The sequence below is a fragment of the Macrobrachium rosenbergii genome, chromosome 56 (genome assembly GCF_040412425.1).
Source record: "Macrobrachium rosenbergii isolate ZJJX-2024 chromosome 56, ASM4041242v1, whole genome shotgun sequence".
Lineage (NCBI taxonomy): Eukaryota > Metazoa > Arthropoda > Malacostraca > Decapoda > Palaemonidae > Macrobrachium > Macrobrachium rosenbergii.
In genome coordinates, this window is record NC_089796.1 from 54717991 (window position 1) to 54731859 (window position 13869).

Consider the following 13869-nt stretch of genomic DNA (forward strand, 5'->3'; position numbering starts at 1 on the left):
TCAAAGACCATACAAATATCTCTCTCTCTCTCTCTCTCTCTCTCTCTCTCTCTCTCTCTCTCTCTCTCTCTCTCTCGATCGATCGATTTTAAAGTTTTAATTTTGCAAACGGTACGTAATGGCAAGAACGTTGATGAACATTCTTTCCATATGTTTTATTTTTGAATACTGAATGAGCATTAAACCCCATTTGCCTTGGCATAATTGAAATTTATACACAAACTCTTTTTATTTTAATTGTTTTGTCATTATATTGCAGAATATGTTAAGAAATGATCTTATCTGTCTATTTCTTTTTCTGTCCAGCTTTCTATCTGTCAGTGCAGGTCTGCATGGGGAAAAGCTGATGCTAGGTGCACTCTTGAACATGGAAGCTTAGCTCATATCTGCATTTTAAAGGAAAATCCCTCCATGTCTATTTCCGAAATGAGATCAGTGGGAAGGAAATCGTTAGTGAAATTAATTATGAGAGTTCATTGTCAACCTACAGGAACCACACGGATACAAAAGACACTTAGAGAGGAAAGGACAACTTTAGTTTAATTGACAATGGGAGATTGCTTATGTCGTTTCCCCTTCTTTCCAAGCATTTGAACTAATGAATGTACTGAAATAGGACAGAAATTGATACTTCTGTTAATGAAAGAATTAGTCTGATTAGATTGGCTTCCGTTTACCGGATGTGATTTATCTTACATATAGTTTCTTCTTTGGTGATGAGTAAAATTGTATAGATTTTCAAAAAGAAGGAAAGACTGACAGGGCAATAAGCAAGTGCATCCTATTCATACTTTAGACTCTTTTTGTATATTTGTGCATATGTATCATGGGTATCTGTGCGCATGAGTATATTTGCTTTTGTAAAGAATATGCATCATGTAACTCAGTGTTGTAAAGAATATGCAACTCAATATGCAGATCATTCTGCCTTAGTAAATTTCGAAAACTGGAACTTTAGAAGGAGTAGGTAGGATGTAGCAAGAGTGAAACATAAAATGCTTTAGAAATGAATGAAAGGGTAAAGGAGAATATTATGCTTAATGTTCTAATGGGAGGACTCAGGGGATTGAGACAAATTTGTTTTCATACTATCGAAGTTAAAAAAAAATAGGAAAAAGACGATACATAAACTCGAGAATGACCTCTGGATATTAAGTGCATAGCAGATAAAATTTTAAGGAAGAAGAAACCTCACAGTGGGGTGTGAGAAAGAACTGCTTTTTGGCAAGGAAGGATTTTTTTTCTGAAACTACAACAGGGATTATAAGGAAAAGAAGAGACTTAGGGATGGTAACAGCAAGAAATAATAGGAAATGGACAAGGACGCGAATTAATGCAATCCGTAAGTTCAAATGAGAGGCCTCGACAAGAAATGGATGCGCAAGTGTTAAGTCATGTAAGGACTGTTCATGATTTAAAAGAAAAGATAACGGACATAATTTTTAAGATATTTTCCTATGTATTTATTATAAGAAAGGACAAAAAGGGAAGGAAGTGTTTGTTATTCTTGTGTTTTTGGCAAAGAAAATTAGTTGACAGATATTTTGTATACAAAGCAAACAGTAAATAAAGAAGTTGACTTTGTTAAGAATATGAAGTGACTTACTGAAGTAGTGAAGCAGCCTGGAAGGCAATGGTAGCCTTTTAGGGAAACGAAAGGAAGAGGAAAAGATCACACCAACAAGATAGATTTTGGTGTGTCAAGGGAAAGGCTCAAGGAATGCAAATGATACCGAATGGAAGGGACAGAGGGAGATATTCATAATGCAAGGAGCTATGAAGAAAACAATCGTGAAAGGTTCAGATAAAAATGGTAGAAAAAATTGTTCTTAGGAAGACACTGGAAAAGACGTAAGAAGAGAATTTCAATGCAAGTATAACGAAAAGGGAAAGGTCGAGTTAGGAACAAATGTAGAGAGAACATAAAGATAACTTCAACGTCATCTTAGCGAACGAAGCACCGATAAAGAAAGTAACCTCGATATGCCGAGAAGAAAGTAATGGAAATGGGGTGGGTTGCGCGCTTGGATATTGGATATAACAGGGAGGTGACTGGAAGTGAAAGATGAAAAGAATGAAAATTTGGATTATGCTCAAGTTAGAGAGAATCATAATTAACTTGAATGAAGTAAGAGCGTTAAAGGAAGATTCGTAATACTAGACTTGATTAATACAAAGCTTAAATTGAATAGTTAAACCAGAGGTTTAGTATTTGAAAGCTTTTGCCTCCTTGTTCGTCATTGCAAGGAATTGAGAGTCTTACTTTGAATACAGCAACGTAAACTGTAACATTAGTGTAGAGCAGGGGCCGTTACCTAGTTTAAGGAGTTGAGCGATCAATATAGCAAATTTGATATCATGGCCCCTCCTCCAAGACCCTGTCTGGCACGCTCTCTCCAAAAGGTTGCCGACCCTGGTTTAGAGTGACAAGTGATGCATATTATGAATGCAGTGTTTTTCATGTAATTAAGAATTTATAGAATAATTAGATTTTAATGTGAGGCTCTTAATTTGATTTTCAACTTGCATTATTAGAGATGATCAAAAATAATAATGCATAAGATCCTTTGTTCACTATAAAGTCCAAATTTTGTTGCGAGTTGCGGTTCAGAATGTATGCAGTTTGAGAATTGATATTCAGAATTCTGAATCCTGGTTAAGTTTTTATGGTTTTCTTCGGTTAGTCTCCTCCAGCTAATAATATAATTTCACTAGTCTCGAAGCTTCAGATGTATACTCTTTATAGGATATGCTGTTATACTAACTAGTGATAACTGGGATCGCAAAAAATATAGCTTTGCAAATAACATAAAGTTGCAAGTTTTGATACAAGATAAATTTGTAAGTTTTCCTCTTAGCATAACAGAAGGAATTCACTTGAGAACTATGCCAGTGAAGGAAGAGATGTTTTAAAATCTTTGGATGAGTCCTGAGCTATCTGTGACAACTGTAGAAATTAATAAGAAAATTCGAGTGGTACGCTGCTTCCGAGACCACCAAGTCTTCATCAGCAGTTTTTTCCCTCAAAATATCGGCTTCTTGTAACTCAGTTAGAAACATTTGAACCTTGCAGTCTGTTTTTTCATAATGATTGGACAGCTTGGTAGTTTTTCATGAGCTGGGCCTGGAGATCCACATTTTAATACGAGACTGATATTGGCTTCTATTTCTTTCTTTTTCTTGTCATGCGCAGGTGGCTCTCTTTTCTCAGTATGACTTTTATCAACAGACTTCATTTGTTGTAACTGTTGTTTCAGCTCCATAATCTTTATCTAGTTCAGAAGCATCAGCATTGAGTCATTTCATGAAATATCTTAAAATTGGAAGTTTCACATGCATATCCAGAACCATAATCACTGGCAAGTTTAATATGTGTCGGGCACACGTAACTTTTAATTAATCACACTTTGAAAGAGAACAGATAGCTTCCAGCTCATAGCTTATTTTAGATGATGCTTCTGCAGTTGATTCCGCCTTTAGTCCATCCGACCTGAGACTTCCTCAGATTCTTTTATTATATTTAAAATGAATTCAAACAACAAACGTAAAATTTTCACAAATACTAACACCATAATTTTATATACATATAAAATGGACCCTTATTTGTAACTTATTGCACATTTGCCATGTGTAATGCATGAGGTTAATTATGTATAGTGTAACAGTTATTTTCTTGAGCTCTCCAGTTAGTTAATAATAAAATTACAAATGAAGAGAAAAGCTGTAAAGCCATCAGTATTGCAGCATGCATCTGTAGTCACAAAACTGCAAAATTTAAGTTAGATTACGAGGTCTGACTATACACTTGTCTTTTTGCATCTTAATAGTATTGCAGAATTGTTTGAGTGAAATACCTGACTGATATACAAGCCAAACATTCTTACGTTATTAACAATATAATTTTGCAAATTATCATATTGATTACTACTACCTAGTCGATTTTTACGGTTAATGGGCCTAATTCGACTTACAAATGACAATTAATTCAGATTTTCCACATGCCAGTTTATCTTTCCCTTAGTCTTGATTTATGTATTTATACCAAAAAGGAAAAAAGGAAGCACGTGAACAAACAGGATGATGTATTGTGCTAATGAAGACGCAGTCTTCCCTGCCTCTCAAGGAATGACTTATTTTTAAGCTTGGGACCCAATCTGTTTTGCCTGTTTCTCTTCCATTCGTGTAACCTGACCACCAGATGAAGCCTGTTATTTTAAAAATCAGTTTTGTTCTGCTTAAAAGATATTATTTTGAAGGTCAGTTTTGTTCTACTTAAAAGAAGAAATTTAAATGGTTTTCCATTATAATTTTTACTGAGCAAACGCGAGTGGTAGGGGATGAAAATGTAAAGTGAATAACTTATAAGGTCGGACATAATTCTAATGGTTGGTTATGTAGACAGTCGTATTCATTTTATGGCAACCCGACCCATTCTGAGAAGTTTGTAATTTTGTAAAGAGCTTTCACGGCCATTACTGAATTTTAGAAAAGGAACATTCATATTTACCACTATTGTATTTCACTATTAAGGATTTCACGCGCTGTTTGTGTGGGGCTGCTGCCCTCTGCATATCTTAGGGAGATATAATAGAGATCCTGGGGCTTTGTGGGAAGGTTTCTTCATCATTATATGTTAAGAGCTTCATATTTCAGACAGGTCTGTTCTCAGAGGAAACCTAAAAAACTTGTGAAACAGAATGACTACCCATATTCCTACCCTTTCCTCGTGTGACGGACGTCGAGAGCTTGTAATGAGCGTTTTTTATTTGTACACCGGAATTCGTATATTTCTACTAGAAATATATTTACTGTTTTTACCAACAAGGCGTTCCTGTCGCAGAGAAACTTCACGTATTTTTCTTCATTCTGTTTGTAGGAACAAACAATCTTTTATTCTCCCCACGTGAACAAGCCGCCACAAAGCCTTCCGATCCACATCTATGCAGACCTTTTACCATTTCTTCCTATTTCTGCATTTTACATTTTTAAATCTTTCTGACTCGACTTATACTATAATCTCAGTTGTTTGACTTAAATAAAAAAAAAAATTTAAGCGTGCTTTTATTAAAATGCACTAAAAGTACAAAATAATTTTTTGAGACATACCAGGATTTTCTTAAAATTAATCATGTCTACAGAAATAAAAACGTGGGCACCAAACATGGAAGGAAATGCTACAAGAAATAAATTTTATTTCTTGTAGCATTTCCTTCCATGTTTGGTGCCCACGCTTTTATTTCTGTAGACATGATTAATTGTAAGATCCTGGTGTCTCAAAAAATTATTTGTACTTTTTAGTGCATTTTAATAAAAGCGTGTTTTAAAAAATATGTTTATTTTTTTTTTTTTATTTTATACTTTTTAGTCTTGACAGAAATTGTAATTAACTCATGATTGTAGCTAATGAAATTGAACGTGACATTCTATAATATCCTGTTGAGCCAAGAAGGTTTGAAAAATCCGTAGTGTTAACTTAATCTACCGAGTCAAAGAAGGTATGAAAAGTCCGAAAGTTATTCACTTCATACAAATCCTGAGATACTGGGAGAGATGACTGTAGAGTCACTAGAGGTCCCTGCTGACCTACTGATCATGTAAGGTTGTATTGTCACCAGGATTGAGTAACCATGCAAAATTTCAAGTCCATTGGACAAAGGGAACAGGTCGAAAATTAATTTACAAGATTTGACCTAAACAAACAAAAAAGCAAGCTAAATAAAAACGTAAAAAAAAGCAGAGTTGATTCAACAAACAATTCATGCGTAACACACAGTCCCTTTAGGTATACGTTTTAACTTCACCGAGGGTAGAAGGTTTAAAAGACGAGTCTCAAACCCTGTACCCTCATTCTTTCATATATATTTGGTCATGCTTTGTATTTACCCTTATAATCAAATCAGAATCATCTGTGCTGAGTTTCATCATTCTACCTTCATCACCGTACACAAATCATCTTAAACTCTTACTTTTTCTGATGCAAATAATCTCAAACTCTTACTTATTCTGTTTTATGCATTTATTTTCCCGTAAATATCCTTTGTTTATGTACCAAAAATTTTTAACCTTTAAGATCTGTCTCAAAGAGTAATTTCAAGAGCCGTTGGTGCAAACATAATATGGCCTATATTATAAAAGAATAAGTCAGATCTATATACACAAAACGAAACCAACCAAGAAAATAATGTAGATATATTTTCCCTACCTGAATTCCGTTTTCCCCTTGCATGCAGAGGATGAATCGCTGTCCTTCCCATTGCATTCACATTGGCGACTTTGGTGGTGTATATATATACAGGCTGCACCTGGTCACTTGTACCCGTCACCCATTCAGTGTTCAATAGACCCAGCAATGCTTAACTCCGCTAGGCAGAGAACTGTTATAGTGAACGTCGTAGAGTGGTTTTATAAATGTTGTTTATAGCAGCTGGTTTATAATTCTAGAGAATCTGCGAAAAGCGGAGGAAAGGTGAAATGGATAAATTGTCCATTCTTCAATAGAGGCTAATGACATCTAGCATCAGATCCACTGCGGCGAAGGTGAATAACTAGCTATTTGCCTGGAATTGTTAGCAAAATTTGTTTTTTTCACCGTATGCGGCGTTTAAGTTGTAACCGAGAGATGTGCCTATACAGGAGCGCTGGTTGATACTAATATGAGCGTATTGGGGTGGAAATAAGCAAGGAGGATGAAGAGTTAAGGTTTATGGACTTACCAGTAAAGTTTAATGGTACTGTAAAACTTTTTCATGCATCGGAAGTATTGTCTCTCATATGCTTTGGAGCTGTGGTTTCTGAATGCTTCAATATCGCTTCTAATAACTTCTCGGTTTTTAGTTGAATGGGCGTAATGGAAGCACTGGAATCTAGTTCGTGTATTTTATCATGATTATTATTCATAATGCATTTATATATTTTTTTTATTTTTCTTAATTACACTTGTATATTTTTTCTGTTCTTATTTTCTGTAATCGTAAATTCAATTCACGTCAAGTTTCTTATTTCATTCCAGTATATATGTATAAATATATCTTCATTCATTCTTTAGTTTATTTATAATTTAATTTTTTGCGATTTACATGTAAAATATGGAAATTATTGTATTTCATTTCCAATATATATTATCCCATAGTTTACATCGTACCTTAGTAAATTATTAGGCCCAACATAAAAAGCGTCATGGATGAAGTCGAAAAATAGGCAGTTTGAAAACCATATGTCGAGTTTTTAACTGCCAAACATTTGAGAGAACTCTTGAATATTGTTCAAGAGTTGATAATAAGGGCCAGTTCAGACTTGTGCGAACATTTTCGATTCGCAGGAAGTCCTCCTTTATAGATGGACTTTTCTTCATTACAGCTCAGACCGACACGAACATTTTCGACACTAAGGGTGATATCCTTCACAGAAGGAGATTTATTGAATCTCAGACTTGCACCACCATGTTCTATACTAAGGATGACATCCTTTACATAAGGACCTTTCAGAATTACAGCAGAGTCATGTGCGATCCATTTTAGAGATTCACTCTATTGAGATAGCAGGCTACTTCCTCTGAAGTATATAATGAATGCACGACAGTCATTTTTTGGGAATATCGTAAAATTGGTATGAAAATGTTTAAAATGAATATAATAAACAGTTGTCATTGAAAATTATGAAGGGCTTTAGAATATTCCTTAGGTTCATTTAATAGTAACAATTTTGTTGTGGAAAAAAAAGTAAGTATACCTTAGTTTTACGAGACCACTGAGCTGATTAACAGCTCTCCTAGGGCTGGCCTAAGGATTAGACTTATTTTTACGTGGCTAAGAACCAACTGGTCACCTAGCAACGGGGCCTACAGTTTATTGTGGAATCCGAACCACATTATTGTGAGAAATGTATTTCTATCACCAGAAATAAATTCCTGTAATCCCTCATTAACCGGCCGGAGAATCGAACTAGTAATGACACGAAAATCGTTACATATCAGTTAAATTTCAGTCAAGGAATTACTAAGATTATTTGATCGTTTGTGCCAATTTCTTTTTGAAAATTGCTGAATAAGAGTTACAAAGTTCTTTATGGTAATATTGGCACTTATAGTATTATTAAATTGCTCAAAAAGACTACGAGTGATCATCATCCTCGATGTTATTGCCGGAACAGCATTCAGTAGTTCTCCACCAGTTATCGTTTGGTCCTGATATTCAGGCGAGCTCTATCCGCCAAGTTATAGGTTCATGGTATAGGAAAACGTTTATTCCTTCCATGAGCCTTCGGAAGCTGTATATGCCTAGACTGCACAGTCTCTATTGCTCGTTACCCGATTGAGAAGAACCATTGACGATGAAAGACCGCAGAATGTGGAAACTATTTAGTTTTACTTCTGGCACTGGAGACCGATTTTCGGAAGAGTAAAGGTTCTCTCTAATTGAAATGGTTCATGAAGATGTTTGTGAGTTAGACATTTATTTATTCATTTTGATGAGTCCATTACGAAAGTTCGTGATAGCTATCTTTTTTTTTTTTTTTAACACAATCATACCCATTCTCAGTTAGGTCTGTAAGATTCAACCTGACCGGCCGAGATTACTTTTAATGCAGTACTTTGCAGTCATTCCCATTTCCTGTTGCAGGGTTTATCACGGCTTTATTTTCTGGAAGGTTCATGCAAGCTGTCACCCGGATTAGATAATAATGTACACATTTTGACTATATGCTGGAGTCCGTGGATAATGGAATAGACCAGTGGGTTTTGCAGTGACGCAGGCAAAGAAATTTCTTAATACAGTTATTTTACGTACGATTGGCGAAATAACTGTAATTTTAAAATTTTAACATTAAAACCTCTGGAAATCAGTTTTCTGCTTTATTTAATGTATATAAGCGTGTTTGCTTATATGACACCGTTCCCAATCTTTCCTCATGTACACTAATGTCGCCTAACATGCTTAGCAATGATTAGTAAAACGCCAACGTACTTCCATGCTCCGATTCTTAAAAAATTGTTAGGCAGTTTTGATTAGATCATTTCGTCATCTGTCTATTCAACCCTTTTGTGCTTTTTGCTATGAAATACGTCTTGTAGTGGAATATTTTAGTGTTGAGCGACTAGCTGTCTTTAGTGATGATTTGATGTTTAGGTTTTATATTTTCTTTGGATTTGTCTTTCCTTTTTGCGTATTGCACCTTTTTAGAGTCACTTTTTTTCCTTCATCTTATCTGTTACCGAGGTACGGCTGTGAGGGTCTGACTGATTCTAGCTTTCCAGTAGTGTTGGCCTTCAACGTGCATTATTTTGCTAGATACTTGAAGAACCTTCCAGTCCTTTTTTAAGCTAGACACGACCACCGTGATCTTCGATCGATTCAAAAGAAGGTGCAGAATATCAATTTTCCCTCAGATGTGTGCCAATTAGATTGTTGTTATATATTTTTTCTTTTCTCTTAATTTTTCCTTCGTCTTATCCTCTTTCTGCTTGAACTCCTATCACCATGATATCCTGGGGTCTTCGTACAGGTCTTCTTCCTGCTCCTTCAAAATTCATTGCCTTTCTTGCCAACTGTTCCTCATTTTCATCTCATGTCCAAACCATCACAGTCTGTGCAGCTTCAGTCGTTATACCACCCTAAGGACACCAAATATCTCAGCCAGTTCCTCAGTGATACGATCTTCCCACCGAACTTCGGCCATGAATATTACCAGTCTCTGACCACAGGTTTTCAAATGTTCCTCTTGTTTTCCATGTTAGTATCGAGTTTCTGATGCCTTTCACTATGATTATGAAGGTTTTATCATCTACAAATATTACCTATTCACCACTACTTAAATAAACATATTTTGTCCTACACCTTTTTATCTACCTGTAATATCTTTTTCTCTATCTCTTTAAATCTCTCTGTCCAAAATGACATTGAACAACCATGGAGATATAAAACACCAATTTTCATATTAACTTTTATACCAAACCAGTCATTCTCATGGCTACATCTGACTTTCCTCATGATATTTAAAACTAACTTCCACAGAACCTTCTTATACAGCCTGCATCTTTAACACTCTCCACACTACATCTGTATCAATTCTAATATAAGCTTTATCCTAGTCCATGTATGCCACATAGAGCTTTTCCCATTTACTCTAGGACTCTTGAAAAATTACCTCATATCAAACATTTGATCTGTTTACCCTCATCTTTATGTTTACCAACCCTGCTCCTTTCCTGTGAGCCCTTTTGATGTCTTCTTATTTAATGAATCAAAATCCTACTATACATATTCTTGGTTATGGAGCACCATGGCCCCCAATAAAGTGTAAAGTCTCCTGTATTCCCTTAACCATACACTAAGGAACAGTTCTTCGTTTCATCCATTCCTTTTTAAACTTTTCCTCAATGGGACAGACAACCGTGGTCAACCAATCAATCTGACTTTCAATGCAACAACACAGGATCTACCTTGTAATCCCAATCCTATCAACTCCTGTTTCTTTCTGTTCTTTATAGTTTAATTGCTTTCTGCGCATATCAGGCATATCAACACTCACAAGCACTCTCAGATATGCTCAGTCCCCCATACATTCTGCATGTCTTCCATCCTCCCAGTTCACCAATTCTCCAAAATACTTAAATTTCCTTCTCGCCGAGGAGAGCATTTCATTTCTTCATCTGTTATGCTCTCTGTCTTCATTATCTTCATTCCAAACGTTTTGAAAATATTATGATGATTGTTCCCGGATCTTTTTATTTTCCTCTTTAATTTCTTTATTTTCAACTTTGTCCCATTTATTTATATCCTTTCTGTCTTTCCTCAACCGCCGTGCTATTCAGCATCCCTTAATCATAAACCCTCATCACCTTTCACATTCCATATTTATTAGTTCTGTCATGAGCTTTTTATAGGTCCAAGTACAACACACTCAGGCTTTTCCTTCACTCCAAATCCTCTCACATAAACATTTCATAATGGACACTTGAGTCATTAAAACTATTTCGTTTTCAAACCCACAGTGTCCTTTTTGTATCAAAATTTTGCATTTTCAAGCGCTCATTATCATGCACTTTCTTAGTAAAGTAAGAAATGTTGTCCCCTATAATTTTTAATCTTACACAAGAGAATGATGATTCCTCTCACTTATTCCCTTGGTGCGCATCCCTCATCCGGTTTAGTGAGATAGGAAAAAGGAGAAATAGGAGGGAGAAGGCAGACACTGAGATTAACTTTTAGGCTGGAATGGGGCTTATTTTCAGAATAAAAGATGCAAATAAGCTATTGTGGAATGAACTTTATGAAAAAATTTCAATCACCAGAAACAAATCGTTCTTCAGACAACAACTTGTAACAGAGTGGCTGAAATGCATGATTATTGTTGAGGATTTAGAGAATGAAAGGTTTTTAAATGGAACGGACACAAGAGAAAGGAAATATTTGAAAATGGGGCTAAAGATGTGAAATGAAATTTGGAAGTCAAGGTAAGATGTTGAAGAATGGAAAGAACAAGATGGTTGAGGGGAATAGAAGCAAAGCTGCTGTGGTGTGTTATTTGATATAATATTATGGTAGTGATTGAGGAGGTTGAAGAATGGAAAGAAAGGCTTGTGTGGATGAGGGAAAAGTTCTAAAGGAATGATTGAGAGGAATGGTTGTTCCATTGTGTAAAGTTATAGGTGATAGGGGTAACTTTAATGATCACAGAGGCATAATCTTACTCAGTAAACGAGGGAAGAATATGAAAAGTATTCGAGAGGAAAAATTTAACTGAGAAAGTAAAAGAGATGACTGGACTGGATAACTGATAGGTGATGAACATTGTGGATTCCAACACGGAAGTGTGTGGGTCAAGTACTTGTTATGAAACTTATGTGAGATGTTTGGAAGTGAAGGGGAAAAACTGTATGTGGTATACATGGATCGAGGAAAACCTTATGAGTGAATTGATATTTAGGGAGTTTAGAGGGTGTTGAGAATGACTGGCATAGTAGAAAAATTATCGAAATCACTTATAGTTTATATGAGGAAGTGCAACTTATGTTAGAATATATAAGCAGTATAGCATGTAAGTAGGTTTAAAACAAAGGTGCTCTGTCTCTGTGGTTGTTCAGTATCTTCATGAATGGAATGATGTGAAAAGTCAGAGAAAGTACCTACAGCAGATGTTAGTGTAATGACATAGGATAAAAAATGAGCTGTGTAGAGCATGGAATGATTGAAATTTTAGATGGTTCAGTGATGATGAGATAGTGAAGAGAAACTATAAACATTAGTAAAAGAGCTTTGGGAGTATTTGCAAGAGGAGTCAAAGAAAGATACTCAGCTTTGAGAACATTTGGTGTGTTTCGCCTAGGTAGCAGGTTTGGCATTGCGAGCAAACTTGGTATAATCATTAATATTACCTTTGTTGAATGTAGCCTGCTTGTTGGATTAATTCCTTTGAGCATGCTAGAAGGTTACTCCGAGTTGTTTTCAAGATGATCGGTCTCTCTAATTTCTGTTGCTACGAATGTTGTTTGCTAGGGTTATATTGTTTTTTCCTCCTACTTTGCATTATTTGTTCTTCTCATTGGAATTTTTGAACAAGTAAAGCAGATCAAAGACGACCTCCCCTCGACTTGGGACCACCTTGACGTGGTGAGGGGGCTCTTGAACCCCTGGAATTTGTTTTGGGGTTTGAGTCCAAGAGTCCCATATATCATTATGTATTTGTTTTGGTTAATTTTTGTAGAATTTTCCACTTTTGCTAAAATTTATTGGACCTGTAGAGTAGGAAAAGATATAGCGGGGATTGGGTTGATAACTACAGCTAAATAGTGGGAACTGTGGTAGGACCATCAACTGCCCGATAATGTTTGGGCCTGAGAGTTACCATATTGATAGCTAAGTTGGAACTATTCTTTAGGGCTGGGCCATGGATTCCAGAGGGGTTTGGTTCTGGGGATAGGGGTCTCAGCATTCTATCTGGTTTGCCCATAACATTATTAGGGTGAGGATGATTGTATTCTTGTAATACTCTCAGTTCTAGCAAGCGGGTTTGTCTTACACTTGGGCCATTCTAATCATGTTGTGCCATCCCCTGTGGGGGTAGGGTAGGGATGCGGGTATTTGGGTGTCAGTTCTCACTTGTGCCATTGGTGGAAGAATAAACTCCATGAAAGGCTGATGATATCTTTTTAAGGTTTTCAGGTTTATTATTTTTTTTACCCCTCTCAAATCTTTATGTCCAGCATTTATAAGTATTCAAGTACCCCTGGAACTTCTGGTGGCGCTGTTCTGGCACAGATGACAACCTCTGCATCCACCTTGGAGATTAAAAATTCACCGAATGTTGATGACTTCTCCAAAAATAAATTGACAAAAAGCAGTAATAACAAATATACTGATCCCCTTCCTGACTTCCCCTCCCCTGGGCCCTCTAGCCATGCTTCATTAATGATGACTTCAAGCAAGGACATGGACTTCTCTAAGAGATCTTCATCCAAAATTAAATCCTTAACACAGCCAGGTTGTGTGAAAAAAATTGACAATGCTCGAAGACTTACCAATAAGTTGTTGTTGTGAAATGATCTCAAAAGCTCTGAAATCATTTGGAACTGTTGTAGAAATCAGGATGAACTTTATTGATATTGAATCTAAATGGGAGGCTTGGGTTACCTTTAGTAGCAATGATGAGGCTCTAGAGGCTAGTAGCATGATAAGTGCCATACAAATAGATCAAGCTACAGTACGAGGAGCCTTAACAGACAAAGTCTCCAAAGACATGGACGTTTATGTGCCATCTAAATGGGCTCAGGATAAAACCAGAGAGAAATCAGAAGGCAGAAGTAAGGACTCTAAACCTCATATGTGGCTAGTAACTGGCCAGGGAGGAAAATTGTAACTACTGTAAATTTTG